Consider the following 16,404-nt stretch of genomic DNA (forward strand, 5'->3'; position numbering starts at 1 on the left):
CGTGCTAAATCAGTTCATTAATATTATACTTTGAACAGTGCCTGGTACACAGTGAGCGCTATGAAAATTCTTGATATATAATTAAAATTAAAAAGAGATGAAAGGTGGAGTCGCCAGTGGAAATCTTCCTTGAAGCCAAAATGAAATCATTACTCTGGTGTCCCCAGCGCTCCTGCCCGGCCGGTGGCTGACAAAGGGCAGTGTGGTCAGGAAGGTAGGGGCTTCTCAGACGTCCTACCCGTCCTTGAAATTCTGTCTCCAAAAGGCAGAGCAGGAAAAGTCCACAATGCAGCAAGGGGCGGGGCACCATTTTGATTTTTAAACTTTGGATTCTGGTGAGTGTTTTTTCTACAACTGGCCTCCCCCCCAGAGGGACCCACCAGCCCAGGCTAGTTTCCGCTGCTTTTGCACGTGAACTACATCACACACGTGGACTCGTGCGGCATGCGCTCTATGGTGCCTGGCTTCCTTGTGGGATTCAGTCCGCGGCAGCGTGGGGTTCTAAGGCTGTTCTTTCTCACGGCTACATAGTATTCTGTGCGGTGAACATACCCCAGTCCATGACCGCAGGAAGTTTGGGGCTGCTGTGAATAAAGCAGTGAGGAACATTCTAGTACTTGCCCTCGGGCAGGCGAATACACGCAACGCTGGGAACTTTCGGGCCGGACGGCAAGTGTGTGAGCGCGGCCTTGGCAGGTGTTGCCAAACTCTTTTCTAGAGAGGTAGTACCAGTTTATACTCCCACGAGAGTTTCGGTTGTCCCGGGTCCTCACCAACGTCTGTCATTCTGTTCTCAAAGTGCTACCCGGCTTTGTGGACGTGTGGTGATAGTTCACCGTGCCTTTTAATTGTCACTTCCCGGATACTAATGAGGCTGCATACCTTTCCATAGGCGAACTGGGTCATCTGGAGAACCTCTTTCACGAAGCACATGTGCCTTTGCTGCTTTGCAATTCGCTTGTCTGTCTTTTCCTTCTGACCCAGGGTTCCCTGCACATTCTGGATATGAGCCCCCTGTCAGTTTTATGCAGGACAGATTTCTTCCCTCCGTCTGCGAGCTGCCTGTTTCTTCCATCGGTGGCGTCTTCTGATGAACAGATGTCCTTGAATTTAACAAAGTGCCAATGGCCAAGCCTCCCCTTTTGGTGTTCTCTGTTCGTTTTTTGGTTTGGGTTTTCTTTTGTTTTGTTTTAAACAAATGTCCTGTTTGAGACACGTCTCCCTTAGCAACTCCAAGGTCACGAAGGTATTCCTGAGAATTTAAATCTGTGGCAAGAGGAGTCTCGGCAGTCTGTAGACGGGGCCGCCTTTTTAGTGTTGCTGACTGGTTTAGACAGAAGGCACGTTGCCGCCTCCAGCTGTCTGCTTGGCGCGGTCTTGTCCTTGGAAAGGAGTTTTCCCTGGAGGATGCCCGGCCGCACGGTGGCATTCAGGAACCGGGCACCCTGGAGGGACGCCCAGCACGGTCGCCTGCCGCCTAGAATGTGAGGCTGTGCTATTTGCGGGTTGTTGGCTTGACCAGGCAAGGCCCCTCTGCCATTTCCCGCTTCCAGGGCTCGGGCACTCACACTGCCAGACGCCCCGGGAGGCCATCCGGGGTGTGAGGTCCTGGGTGGGGTTTGTGGGAAGCACGGGGAGATGCCCCACAGCAGGACTGAGTGACTCTTCAGGGGCGGACGCTCAGGACTCCTGCCAGGGTCCCCACACCTTCCTGACACCCACCTGCGAGATAATCTGCCAAGAGTAGTTGTGTTGCTAGAAGGGTGAAGAACAGGCCTGAGGGGGGTGGGGTGTGCTTTCGTGGGAGCCAGCGAAGGGGGGGGGGTGGAGGTTAGTGGTGTAGTGATGGCAGATGCTTCACACCCAGCTCTCTGCGAACCCTGGCTTGCGGCCCTCGCCGATCTCGCTGTTGTCAATACTCCCACCGGGGCCGATTCCAGGCTTCCCACGGGGGGGCCGCTGAACGTGGCGCTTCGCGGGGACGTGCAGGAGCGCACTGTTGGAGGGCTCTCTATTCTCCACACGCGGTGCACATGGCCTCAACGGCATGATGGAGGGGCAGTAGATCATTAGGAAGCGGGGGGAGGTTGAGTATTTGTTATTTTTGTTTTAGATCACTTAACTGTAGTTTATATAACTTAAGTTTTAATAATGGCTCTGTGCTTTTTTTTTTTTTTAATGTTTATTTATTTATTTGGAGAAAGAGACAGAGAGAGAGGCCCAAGCAGGCTCCCTGGCTTCAGTGCAGAGCCCGACGTGGGGCTCGAACCCACGAACCGTGAGATCATGACCTGAGCCAAGATCAAGAGTCAGATGCTTAACCAACTGAGCCACCCAGGCACCCCGACAAGGGTTCTGTTTGGCAATCAGCTCACGGTCTCGCAGTCCGCGGGTTCGAGCCCCGGGTCGGGCTCTGTGCTGACAGCTCCGGGCCTGGAGCCTGCTTCGGATTCTGTGTCTCCCTCTCTCTCTCTCTGCCCCTCCCCTGCTCGCACTCTGTCTCTGTCTCTCTCAAAAATAAGTAAACTTAAAAAAAAAAAAATCAGCTCGTAAAATTCTGGAAAAGGTACCAGCTGGCACTCGCAAGCCCGTGGGACCTGGCTCCAGCACCCCATAGGGCCTTGGGGCTGGGGGGGGGGGCAACCTCTGTGTCACGGAGAGCGAGTTCAAGTGCCCAAGGGCAACAAGGTTCTAGGCTTGGTGAAGCCCTGCCCTGAGTGCTCCCCAGTGCTCCCTGCCAGAATGGAAGAAATCTTCCCCTCTGACCAGAGGACCTGTCCCATCTTAGCCTGCCACGTGTCAATGAGGACACGGCTTCAGAAGGATAGAAGGCCAGCCTACCAGAATTATCTGGTTCAGGGAAGAGGGTGGAGAAGGAAGGGGCGGTCCTGACTCAGTTGCATAGGTGTGGTCACAGATTCCAGGATTCCAGATTCTTACCCCACCGATCGCAGCCAGGCCACTTTCAATCATGTGCTCACCCCAGCGATAATGCTGTTACTTACCCCCACCAGTCCCCGGTTCCCCACGAGATAAAGTCCAAACTCCTCAGCCTGTTCTGTAAGGCCCTGAGGAATTTATTTTTTAATGGGGCCAAGAGGAATTTGATCCTTGCTCACCTAGGTTCCAGAGAAACTAGACTTTTCACCTTCTGGAATATAATGTGCTTTTTTATACCCGTGGGCAGTTCCCTCGACCAGGAACACCTTCTCCCTTCTTGACCTGGGAAAAGCCTCCCCCTGCTTCCTGACCCAGATGGAACACTACCGTTTCTGGGAAGCCCAGCACCCCAGCCCTGGCCAGACTCTGTTGCTCTCTCTTTCCTGCTCCCAGCCTGGGGCGCACATCTGGTTTCTAATGCTCTCCGCGTGGCCCTGTCACGAAGAACGCAAGATATGTGTCCCCTCTGCTCCGTGGCTGGGTCACGTCTTACCCACCGTTTTCTCCCCAGCCCAGGTGTGTGCTTGAGTCTCAGTAAAGGTTCGCTGATACGTGAAAAGGCTGCCACAGAATCTGGGCACTTCGGTGTCAGTCCATCATTATCGTTCTCAAACATCGACAGCCCGGGCACCCACATTTCAGGAAGTTTCTTCAGACATTCGAGCTTTTATGACTCACCTATGACGTGCCAGGAGCCCGCTCGGCTTGGGGACTGGAGGCACGGCTCTGGATGGGATGGTGCCCCCTCCCTGCTGCCCAAGGTACCTGCTCGTTGTCCCTGGGGCGGCACAGAGACATGCACCTCGAGATCTGGGGGAGCCCCTGCCTCTGGGCTGAGTGTGTGCATGCATGTGTATGTGTGTGCACATGCCTCTATGTGTGTGGGGGAGTGCGTGTGTGTGCTTGTGTGTGTGCTTGTGTGTGTGCGTGTCGTGTTGAAGAGGCAGGAATTCCCATGAGACCTGAGCCTTTCCTGGCTGCAAAGGGAGCTCCTGGGCTCGACCCCTGGACTCTCAGAGCAGCCAGCCCCTTCGACCGTGCTCTGCAAGCACCCATGTGCCCACAGATGCCCTGGGTTATCGTTAAAATGCAGGTCTTGGGGCGCCTGGGTGGCTCAGTCGGCTGAGTGTCCGACTTCAGCTCAGGTCATGATCTCACGGTCCATGAGTTTGAGCCCCGCGTCGGGCTCTGGGCTGACAGCTCGGAGCCTGAAATCTGCTTCGGATTCTGTGTCTCCCTCTTTCTCTGCCCCTAACCCACTTGCATTCTGTCTCTGTCTCTCCCAAAAGTAAATAAACATTAAAAAAAAATTTTTTTTAATGAAACTTTGTATCATTGCCCTACAGGCAAAGCAGGTGCTTTCCTCACTCATTTTGACAGAAGCTGATAATTAAGGTTGTAAAAGTCTTCGTGCCTTCCCAGTGCTATGTGTGCCATGGTGGCGGGGTGGGGGGGTGGGGGCGCCACGGACCTTGCCCACACTCTGTGCCCACACAGCCCCAGAATGCTGAGGACATGTGTCCAGGGCTTGGGAAGCAGGAGTGGGACCCCGAATGGAGCCGCCCCGCCATGACGTTTCTATGTATTGGGTGTCCGTGGAGAACTCTGGCAAAAGAGTTAAGGTCCGAAGAAAGTGCTAGAGCCCCACTGCCAAGCCCATGCCTTTAAAACACTGTTTTTTTATTTTTAAATAATTTTTTTTTTAACGTCTACTGATTTTGAGAGCGAGCGAGCGAGCACGAGGCGGGGAGGAGCAGAGACAGGCGGGGAGAGAGAGAGACAATCCCAAGCAGGTTTGACGCTCAGCCCGATGCGGGGCTCGATCCCAGAAGCCATGAGATCAAGACCTGAGCCGAAATCAAGAGTTGGACGCTGAACCGACCGAGCCCCCCAGGCGCCCCCCAAGCCCAAGCCTCTGTTTTAGAGGAGGGGTCTGGAGCCGGGCTGCCCAACGTGGCAGATAGCTTTTCTCCTTCACCTCTTACAAGGGAGTGATGTGCCACCTAAAGTATACTGAGCCCGCCGGCTCCATCCTTTCCGGTTTCCCCCTGTGATGATGGAGACCCCTCCTCCTCGCTAAGCCCCCTCCAGCGCCAGGGCTGTGTGCGCGCCCAGCTCCCCCTGTGACCTCGCGTGCCCAGACCCACACCGAGGATACAGCAACTTTGAAGACTAGACGACTCAGTGAAAGGATCTCACCGTGGCAGTGGAAAGCGGAGGTTTGGGAAATGATGGTGAGTAGAAAAAAGAGCTACTGGGGCGCCTGGGTGGCTCGGTCGGTTGAGCGTCCGACTTCGGCTCAGGTCATGATCTCGCGGTCCATGAGTTCGAGCCCCACGTCGGGCTCTGTGCTGACAGCTCAGAGCCTGGAGCCTGACTCAGATTCTGTGTCTCCCTCTCTCTCTGCCCCTCCCCCGTTCATGCTCTGTCTCTCTCTGTCTCAAAAATAAATAAACATGAAAAAAGAAAAAAGCTACTGATGAACGATATTCCTTTTTTTTCCCTCTTTTCATAGCGAAATATAATACCCATTCAGACAACTGCATGCGAAGATACATGGCTCAGAAATGACCGTCTCACCCAGGACACGAAAGGGATGGCCAGCGCCCCAGCGGTCCCTTCACCGACCCTGCGCGTCACACCCGCGCCCTCCCTGCAGAAGTGACCCCGTGCTGACACCGTCTTGCTTTCCTGTTTGGTTTTACGCCCGGGCGTGAATCCTACTCCAGTTCTGTTTAATCTGGGTTTAAACTTTGTATCAGGAAAAAATATAGTGGCTATTCTTCGGTGTTTGATTTCTTTTCACATCACATTATTATTTTCAGTTACCTCCAAGTTGGTATGTGTAGCTGTGCTTAATTCCCTTTTTTTCCTGGCCACTCAGTTGTATTTTCTGTGTGATTGTAACTGCAGATCACTTATCCACATTTGGATTATTTTTGGATTTGGCTCTTACGAAGAAGGCTGTTGGGCATTCAGGTACGTGTGTCCTACGGGCGTGTGGACAAGCGTTTCTGTGGGTGGATTTGCTGAAACAGAGGCGTGTGTATTTTTAACTTTGGTAGATGTACCTTAGAATGGTTGCTGCCGATTCGTGTGTATGTGTCAAAACTCTACAGCAGCCTGGACTTCTGGTTGCTTTATATTCTCGCGTGGCCTGGTGAAAGTAAAAAACAAACGAACCAACAAACAAAAACAAAACAAAACAAAACAACGGGGGAGGGGGAGCATTAGCACAAATTCAGAACAAATGGAAAGCAAGAAGTAAAATGGGGAAAGAAGTCCAAATGTGTCCGTAATTATCGTAAATAGAAATGGGGTAAATGGACCGGGTGAAAGACGGGAGTAAAAAGTTCATTTATAAGACACACACTACACATAACAGAAGAACTTATAGTAAATGGGTGAAGGGGAGATACCAGGAAAATATTATTCAAAAGAAAGTCACAGAGAGCTGTGTTGCGTCAGACAAAACAGACTCGAAACCAAAAAGTGTTATGAGTGACAGAGAGGACATCTATCACTAGCGACATGTGACATTTTCAAAGTTGAATACAATGAGTCAACTAGCTTCAAAACACTGGAAGCAAAACTTGGTAGGGCCACAGGGAGAAAGTGACAGGTCTACCATCAGGAGAGAGATTTCTGCCCTTGTCTGTCCATGATGGATTGTCAAAGCGGAAAATAAAAAGTGAGGAGCAGAGAATGGAAAATGATACAGATCATTGGAAGAAAAACCAAGTGGAACTTCTGAAACGAAAAATGCCATAAAAATGAGACACCCGAAACTCGGTGGATGGGTTTAAAAGTGGGTGGGACGCAATCGGGGAGAGATTCGATGAACTCGAAGGTATGTCAGAAAGAATTTTCTGGAGCCCTGCTCAGAGAGACAAAGAGGTCAAAAGACTACGAAAAAGGTTAAGATATGTAGAACAATGAAGTAGTAACCTATGCCTCCTTAGTATTCTAGAAGAAGGAGAGGGAGAAATTGAGGCAGAGCAGTATTTAAAGGACTAAGAGCTCAGCATTTCCCACTACAGATTCACACAGCCTAACGAATCCTGTGTAGGGGTTAAAAAAAAGAAAAACGTATGTCAAGATGCATCATGATGCCAGGACATCATGGTGAGCCCTGAATCCACGCCAAAGATCTCACTGCAGAGGAATGTTTACTTCATGGGATTTTGCAAAAGTAAAAAGGTAAAAGTTAAATCCTGGGCTGGCAGCTTGGCGCGACAAGAGTTGAAATGTGCTAAGGAGGTAACTTCAGACTTGGTCGAAGCATGCAAAGTGACAATTTCAGGGAGTTGACCCCAAATGCCAGTTTTTAGCCACCCAGGAGCCGGTCAGGGTTCAGACATCGCGTTTAGTTGTTACGCATACAGCTGCTTTTAGGACGGCCTCCCCACCTTTTTATTTTCATGACGCATACTTTCCGGAGAGACTGGGCCAATCGTTCTAATTGCAGAACAGCCTGCGCTCAGGATTTGTCACATTGTTTCACTGGGGGTCATTCAAGACTGTTTTTTTCTCCCCCTCCCCGCCTAGCAGTGACGTAGGGAAATGCCGAAGTGAACGGTGTGAATTCGTACACTTTAGAGTGTATACTGTTGAAAACGCAGAGCCTGGAGGGACGCGGAGCAAGGTTAGAGGAAACAAGGAATTTAGCACCCGGGGGTCCCTTTGTCCGTATGACCACTTCCAAAGGACAGGGCCTTCCACAGAGTAACCCGGAGGGATCGTCTGTAAATTAATTGCTGACTTTCCGTGTCTAGAGTAGCTAATTTGCGTGAACACCACCAAGTGGGCGTCCTTTAGGAAAGGCCTGAGTAGAACCGACAGGATTTTTCAGGCCAGAGAAAACAGATGCGGAAACGAGTTTATGGGAACACATTATGGCCTCTCCCCACGACGACTCAGCTGGTCACCCGTTGGGAGAGGCGGCCGCGTGCTCTGTAAACACCGGGCCCCGGGGAGCGGTGGAGAGGCCCCTCCGTCCTTTCTGTTGGTGTTGGCCAAGGTTATCTCTTCGCCCCACATATTTGTGCCGGGAACAAACAACCGAGACCAGCAAGAAGGCATGATCTGCTGAGGAAGAACAGACGGGGCATTGTGAAAATATTTTCCAGGGCCAGAACAGACCCGGGGCCACACTGTCCCGATCCGTGACCCCTTGAGGACCTGTCCTGTGTCCCGCTGTGTTGTTTTGTGCTTGTGCTTTCCTTTCATAGCAGGAGAGGCCTTACGAATCTCACTCTGCCAGGAAACACACATGCTTCATTTCACAAGCTCAATAGTTCAGATTATATTGGATTTCTTTGGTCTGTTGATACTCAGAACGTGGTCTGTGGACGAGCAGGGGCACCACCGGGGAGCCTGTGAGAAAGGCAGACCCGTGGGTCCCTCCCCAGGGCTCTTAAGTCAAAACCCACATGCTCTCGTGGGACCCCTGGGGCGGGGGACGTGGGCACGTTAAAGTCTCCAGAGCACATTGGTTCTTAAACCTAGCTGCCCATCAGGATCATTTGTGGAGCTTTTTTTTTTTAATTAAAAAAATATTTTTTTTAGAGAGAGAGTGTGTGAGCAAGCGGGGGTCGGGGGGGGGGGCAGGGGAGAGAGAGAGAGAATGAATCTCAAGCAGCCTCCATGCTAAATGCAGAGCCCGACTCGGGACTCGATTCCACGACCCTGGGATCATGACCTGCGCCGAATTCAAGAGTCAGATGCTCAGCCGACTGAGCCACCCCAGTGCCCCATCTGTGGAGCTTTAAAGCACAGATACCCCCTGGGGCGCCTGGGTGGCTCCCCTGGTTGAGCATCTGACTTTGGCCCGGGTCATGATCTCATGATTCATGAGTTCGAGCCCCACGTCGGGCTCTGCGCCGAACAGCTCAGAGCCCGGAGCCTGCCTCGGATTCTGTGTCTCCCTCCCTCTCTGCTCCTCCCCCGCTCACACTCGGTCTCTCTCTCAAAAATGAATAAATGTTTAAAAAAAAGTTGTTTTCAACACAGATTCCCCCTCCGTTTTCCTTTTCCCGCCATTCCGAGCGCTCCTCTGTGAATGATCCCCTTCTGCCCGCTTTTCCCCACCTTTTCAACTTTCGCTAAAATACATTCAGAGTCGACAAAACGACGTCGGGCGTGCGCTCTGCTGGGGAGAAGACCAACCACACCGGGCTCCTCACACAGTCCCTTTGCTTGTTACCGCTTCCCCCTCCGGCTTCTGCCCTGTTTGTTCTTGTTTTCATATTGGCTCTTCGACAGCAAGACTCCTCAAGAGGCATCGATACTGCAGGTTTCTCTCCTCCCCGGACGCACCGCACTGTCGCCTGCACCGGGCCTACCTCCCCCAGTCTAACGGAACTGTCTTGTCAAGGTCACCCGTGACCCCTTGTGGCTCAGGCGAAGGTGGGCTCTCAGCGTCCCCTTCTTGCCCTCTCTGCCGTGTCTGCCCGGGGTGATGACTGCTCCCTGGGGCGCATCTCCCCGGAGGCCTCCTGGACGGCCCCGGCGTGGGCTCCCGGGTCCCTGCCGTGGCTGCTGGTCTCCTCTGCTGAGTCTTTCTGTTCTCCGTGATCTCGCAATCTCGCAGCGCCCCGGCTTCTCACCCACGCTCGCCTCTTCCGCGCAGCAATCTCGTGGCTTCAAGCCATCTACACACTTGTGACTCCCACGCTGTCTCTCCGGCCCCCGTCGGGCCTCAGACGTCTGTCTAGACGGATGTCTGCCGTCTCTCCATCGTCCTCATTGGGATGTCTGCGAGGCACAGACAGACGTCCTGCACTTCACCTCCCCGGCACCTGCCAGGTGGTGAGTGAGCCGTGGAAGGTTCACGTGAGCAAACACCAGCTGGGGTGACAAGGACCGTCCACGCTCCAGGTGTGTGGGTGACGCACGCACGGTGTACCCGGGGTGACTCCGTGTACGTGAAGTTCAAGAGCAGCCACGGGAACCTTGGGTGCTGGAAGTCAGGAGAGTGGCTGCTTCTGGGCAGAGACGGGGCCACGGCGGAGGCGGGGGGCACGGGAGGCCTCTCGGGGCAGAGAATGGGCGAGCCTTCATCTGGGTGCCGGTTAAACCAAGCATTTCCCCCACGGACGCGCCCTGAGCCGGACACTAGGATCCGCGCACCTTTGCTCCCAGTTTGCCTTTGATTCAAAACACCCAGACTCAACCGCTCTTCCCGCGTCCACCGCTCCTCTCTCGATCGAAGCCCCGGGCTCTCACCTGGATGACTCCTAAGCTGTCCCCTGCTCCCAGTCTTGACCGAGGATGTCCGCTCTCAACGCAGCCACAGGCCGGTCGGGTTTTCTCCTTCCAAGGCTCACCTGTGCCACGTTTCCTTCCGAGGAAAGTCTCAGATCTTCCCTGTCGCCCGCAAGGCCGGCATGACCCAGCCCCGTGGCTCCTTGCCGCCCTTCCACAGGTCGGGCCACTCCTGTCCAAGGCCCTTGTCTGCTCTTCCCTCGGCCTGGGGGTGCTTGTCGGCCAGGACCGACCCCTCGAGGAGGGAGCCGGCCTACTCAGCTTGCGTTCGACACCCCCAGCTCTCTTTTTCTTCCTTATTCGACTCTACTGTCGTTCCTTTACCCTAGCACCTTCTTTTCCAACACACCGCATGGTCTGAATGGCCGTCCCCCCCTCTCCCGCCCCAAAATGTCCACCCAGAACCCAGGGCTGTGACCTCACTTGGAAAAGAGGCTTTGCAGGTGTAATTAGATGTTTGGAGATGAGAGCGTCCTGGTTAGGGAGGACACTAACCCCGATGACAAGTGTCCAAGGGGATGTGAAGACAGGGGCAGAGATAGAGGTGATGGGTCTACCAGCAAGAGTTGCAGAGCAGAAGGAGTCAGGTATAAGAGAGAGCATATGGTACGATATCATCTGGGCTATCACGAGAGACAGCGGATCCGTGGGGGGCCCAGAGCCCAGGGCCCAGGAGAGTCCCCGTACGGGAAGCCGAGCAACTTTTGGGGGTCGATGAGAATGGCCTATGTCTTGGCTGTGGTGGTGCCTACACGGGTCCCCGCGTTTGTCCAGACGCGTCAACCCGCGCCCTTAATACGGGGGCATGCTCTTGTATGTAAATTCTATCTCCAAAAGGGGGCAGAAGGAGGTGGTTGCTTTGTCTAGAAAAAAACGTAATAATTATCTAAAGCCAATACCCACCGTGGACCCTGAGGCGGGTCTAATGATGTGATTTTAGAATCTCAAAACGTGTGCCAAGAATGTACAGTGCCAGGAGGCAGAAAATATAAAACCGAAGGGACTGAAAAACAGACGGCGCTGGCTGTTTGGAGCCCGACCCAGGACGTGCCTGCGCGACGGCACCCCCGGCAGAGCCCACGTTTCAGACCACGCGCCTCCAGCCTCGCACCTGCCGCTTCAAGCCTCTGGACCGTGTCGGCAGCCGCAGCCAGGCCGGAAGACCTTTACTGAGTTAGCAGGGCAGCTGTCCTGGGGGACCCTGGCCGGCGGGGGGGGGGGGGGGGGGGGTGGGGGCTTATCAACCCCGCCCACTTCCTTCTCTATCTGTTCTCTCCTTGGGGGGCGGGGCTCAACTCCGATAACAGATCACTGATTTTAGTTACAAAGTGAGATAAGTGCAGGTCAAAGGGTTCAAAGGTTTTGTTGAATACGAACCAGTGACCGGGTTCGGAAACACCGTTGGTGGCTTTCCAACAACAGCTGTTTTACAAGGAAGGAAAATCCCACACCTGTCTCTGACGGGAATATGGATGCAAAACCCCCAAATAGGATGTCAACTAATAGGAACCAGTAAGATATGAAAGGATAGTGCCTTGTGACAGCTGCGGGCCGGGCCCCTCGGGAAGCAGACTGAGACAGAGGTCGGTGTGCAGGACCCCAGTTGGGGAGGGTCCCGGGCAGGCCCGGTGGAAAGGCTCTTGACCCAGGGAGGGGGTGTTCTGAAGGGGGCGGGAGGGCCTGGCTTTTATGCTTTTGCACTGACCACTGTCGGATGCTGTCGCCCTGTGGGGCGTGTAAACCCAGGCCAGGTGGTTCCCTTTAGTTGGGCAGTTTGCAAAGGGCGGACAGCTGAGGACCAGTGACATTGCCAGCAGCTGGGGTCATGGTCCTTCCTTTATCCTGAAGGGGATTACAAAGCACGCAGCAGCAGCCAAGGTGGGGCCGAGTCAGAGAGTGAAGATACAATTTAGATTCAGGCAGTGTAGACAGTGAAAGGAAGAGAGCAACGCAAAGGTGCCGGCTCCCTGGGTCCTTCTCCCTCGGGTCCGAAGGGGCAGGATGGCCGCCACATGAGCTGGGGGACGCCACGTTGCTAGACTGAGTTCATCTTGTGGGTCTATCCTGAGCTCATCCGAACCCTCCCAGGGGACGTGGGCAGGCGAGGGGGAGGTGGCTTTAGAGTAGTTCCTCACTAGCCTCGCACCCGCTCTCCCCTCATCAACTGGGAGAATCGAAAGACGTCCTGCTAGGACTCAGATGAGCTGTGGTTCAAACTTGGCCCGAGGGGCTGCTGTGCCAGTGTGCACCCGTCAGTGACCAGGTGACATGGTTGCAGGACTCTGAGGACAGTTGAACACCAGAAAATTAAGTGCTGTACTCTGCAGTATTAACAGAAGAGAGAGAGAGAGAGAGGGAGAGAGGGAGAGAGAGAGAGAAAGTCCATCACCTCAATAGACGCAGAAAAGACATCTGGCCAACTTCAATACCCATTTGTAATTTGTATCAATGCTCTTAGCAAACTGGGAATAGAAAAGAATGTCTCTAATCTAATACGGAATATGGCAAACGTTGTTCTTATTCATGAAGTTATTTAGAGCGTTGCCCCGGAGGCGGGGAACGAGGCAAGCATGGCCTCTGTTGCCTTCTATTCAACATTGTACTAGAGGTCCCGGCCAGTGCAATAAGGCAAGAGAAATAAATAAGAGACATAATTTCCTACTTATCCAGGCTTATTTACCTGCAGACTGCAACTATTTGAAACAAACCTGGCAGGTTAGCATTCTCTTATAAAAAGCATCTAAAAAACAATCTTGGAGTTTCCAGGATGCCACAAAGTCTATGCACTTGGCTCACAGAAGATGAGTCCCTTGGGCCCTCACTCTGGGGATATATAGAATTCTAATAAGCGTCTCTTTTTGTCTTGCAAGCCCACACCACTTAGAAACAGCAACAGAGACCGGCACGTGGCTCAAAAATCCGAATGTGAGCTACCAGCGTGATAGGAAAGGACAGGAGTGGACATGGGTAAACCATAAAAAACGATACAAGTTCAAAAAGCACGGTGCTCGCAAACCACTTATTACTGGGGCAAACAGCACTCTACGCTGAGGCAGCCTGAGGCCACTGCCGTATAGGACAGTCACTGATACTTGTAATAGTGACTTCCTGCCATCAGGAAAAGATAAAATTGTGGTTTTGTCTCCCCACCTAACAAGGACGGGAATTATGCTCCGTATGAAAGATTTTTCTCGTGGCTGAGTTTTCAACAAGTTTGGTCACCGGTATGGGGGAAGTTTTGGTATTAGAAAACTTATAGGTAACATCTAATATCTTGAACAGTCTACCCAAGGGTTTCCATGGCTTAAGCAATGCTTGTGCAGAAAGTAGGAGGTTCAGTCTCACAAACATTGGGATTGAGCTCGTATAAGGGGCCCTCACGCTTGAGTCCCAATGGGGAGGTCCGGTCTGGTGCTCAGTCCGGGGATATCCTTTCTCTCAAGAGCTGTTACTATTTAAAGGCAGCTGTGGCCCGGCCACGTGAGCGCACTGGGCTGAAGAGGCCGAGCAGGGTGTGAGTTTGCCCTCTGATAAGGAAGGACTGACAGCATAGAACATCCATGGCGTCTACCCTTCGGTCTCCTCAGTTCATCGTGGGACCACATGCTATCAATGCCCCACACACATCCACTTCTCCTCGCCAGGAGGTGACCGGCGGAAGGTTCTTTGTGTCTCTTCACCTGGAGGCCTTTCTTGGACACCGGAGCCTGCTCAACCCAGGCACGAGAAGTGCCGGGAGTTGATGCCCCGGGAGCAAGGCGCAACCCGAGAAGCAGGGAGCTGGTGGGTGACGCCCTGGCCCCCCACTCCGGAGAGGGATGGGGCTTGGCGGAGCACCGTGGCACCCTGCACGTGAGCACGCCCTTTCCCGCCTCGTGCCCCCACGCCCTCACCGTGCTTCCTGGGGCCCCCTCCCAAGTGAATTGCCTGAACCCAAACTCTTGTCTTAGGGAAAGCCAACTACTGGACCTGGATGCCAGCCAGAGGACCACGGGATCCCAGGGCTGACGTTGAGTGGGGTGGTAAGACTCCAGCACGCTGCTGGGCCAGTCACCGAACTCCAACCGGGGCAGGACTAGGGTGAGGAAGACAGCAGCAGGCTCTGGTCGACCAGCTTCCACCACCGGAGGTGCCGTGACAATGAGGATGCCCTATGGCACATGCAGAAGAACAGGCCGAGACTCAGGCCAAGGTGGGATCCCAGGTGGCATGATCGGGAAGTGGACCATATTCAGAGGCCTGCAAAGTCCCCTTGGCTCAAGCCACGCCCTGATTAGGAAGGCAGGGGACTCTGGATGGGACATGGGCCCGTCTGGGCGGATGCCCTCAGGAGCCTTGACACCCCAGACCCCCCTGAATGCTTGGGTCTTAGCAAGTGGCTCGTGGCCGTCGTAGAGGGCAGCTCCCTGACCTGGAAATCGTTTGGAGGCCTCTCTCGAAGAGAAGAGCGGCCAGATAACCTCTGTCCCCCCAAGATCTGCCGTCACTTGCACTCAGTGCTCCTCGATCAGACCACAGGGGCGAGTATCAGCATGGCCTGTGGAGAGAATCACTGTCCTGCTTGGAAAGAAAGTGAATCATTCCCCCAAAGCGCTGAAGCAGCTGGCTAGTGGGGACCGCCAGGGGCCGGAAGGGCATGTACGGGCACGGAACTCGAGGATGCTGGCCCAGTGGGCAATGGAACAGAGGCGGGCTAAGGAGAGCTATTGACAGAGGGCTTCTCCTCTGGGACTCGGTGTTCGGCACCTGGGCAAGGACCCGTGTATCTAGTCCTAAGGCACTGCTGAGTGGTTCCGGGGAGGCTGGAGACCGTGGCGCACTGAAGTGGGACACGAAGGCTCGGAGGGAGGGCCTCTCCCTCCTGGGACGGATAACAGGTGGGCGAGCCCCCCTCCTGGAACAGCGAGGGTGGCAACGTTAGTCCTGGCGAGGAGCTGGGTGGGCCGCTGTCCTCTGCTGGCCAGAGCACGCAGGGGACGCTGCTTACACCGGCTTCCCAGGACTTCTGATTCACACACAGCCTGACGTGGGGCTTGAACCCATGAACCGCAAGATCAAGACCTGAGCCGAAGTCGGACGCTTAACCGACTGAGCCACCCGGGCGCCCTCTTATTGTCTTTTTACTTTTTTTTTAAAAATATAATTTATTGTCAAATTGGTTTCCATACAACACCCAGCTATTGCCTTTTACTTTTAAAAGACTTGCTTACATGAGAGGAATTAGGCCTTGAACTTCTAACGGAAAAGCTTTAGAATATAAGCATTTCTACATCAGCGAAAGAATCATTAATGTCCGATGTGTGCATGCCATTTAAAAATGTAAGCATCTCTACGGATCGTTTCAGTTCATAAGAACGGACATAACAAATAGCAAAGTTTCTATCAAATAGGATTACTCACTATAGACTCAGAATGTACTGCACACTGAGAAAAAACAAGCCCTTAAATGTTGAACAGAAGAAATTGGTAACAAAATCCCTTTATGCTTCTTTTGTCATCAAAAGGTCTGAGCCATAATTGAGCAGGAGCCTTGAATGTTTAAGTTGAGCCAAAGCTGTGTCCTGACAGCCAGGAATGCACCATCTAGACAGCTCAGCACATCGAAAGTTCAGTCAAGGCTTGAGCCAACATTCTTAGGAACCCAGAATATATAGACCAAAGAGGCTTGCTTTCTCGGTCAAATGAGGGAAACCTCAAAACTAGGTAAATGTGCAAAAAATAAACATTTAACACTTCATTTTGCTAAAGGCAGGAGTTAAACAGACACGCAAAAAGTAGCAAAACCAGAGCACGAGGTATTTGTATGTGGAAGAGTTGTCATGTTGGTTTATGTCAAAGAATGTCGTATTTATTTATCTTCACGTGGGACGGTTAGGTTTTAAGGTTTCAAGGTTTCGGCAATGCTTTTGACTTTATTATTGATCTGGAACACACTACACAGGATATTTCGAAGTCGCTACCGAAAACCAAGTTGAAATCTTACTCAGCGATACAGGATTCTCAACACCTCTTCCTTCCCTGTGGGCATCAAACTAAGGAAGATGCAGGGAGAACATGATTAAATGCCTTCTGACCAACAGACTAGCAAGTTCTGTTTCCAAGTATCCCGGTCCTTAAGTAACGGAATAGATTTTCGGAAAGAGTGTCAATTCTGGGCTAAAGAAATATGTGGTGACACTGGAATCCTCACTGAAAGTT

This window comes from Panthera onca, chromosome A2 (assembly GCF_046562875.1).
Source record: "Panthera onca isolate mPanOnc1 chromosome A2, mPanOnc1 haplotype 2, whole genome shotgun sequence".
Lineage (NCBI taxonomy): Eukaryota > Metazoa > Chordata > Mammalia > Carnivora > Felidae > Panthera > Panthera onca.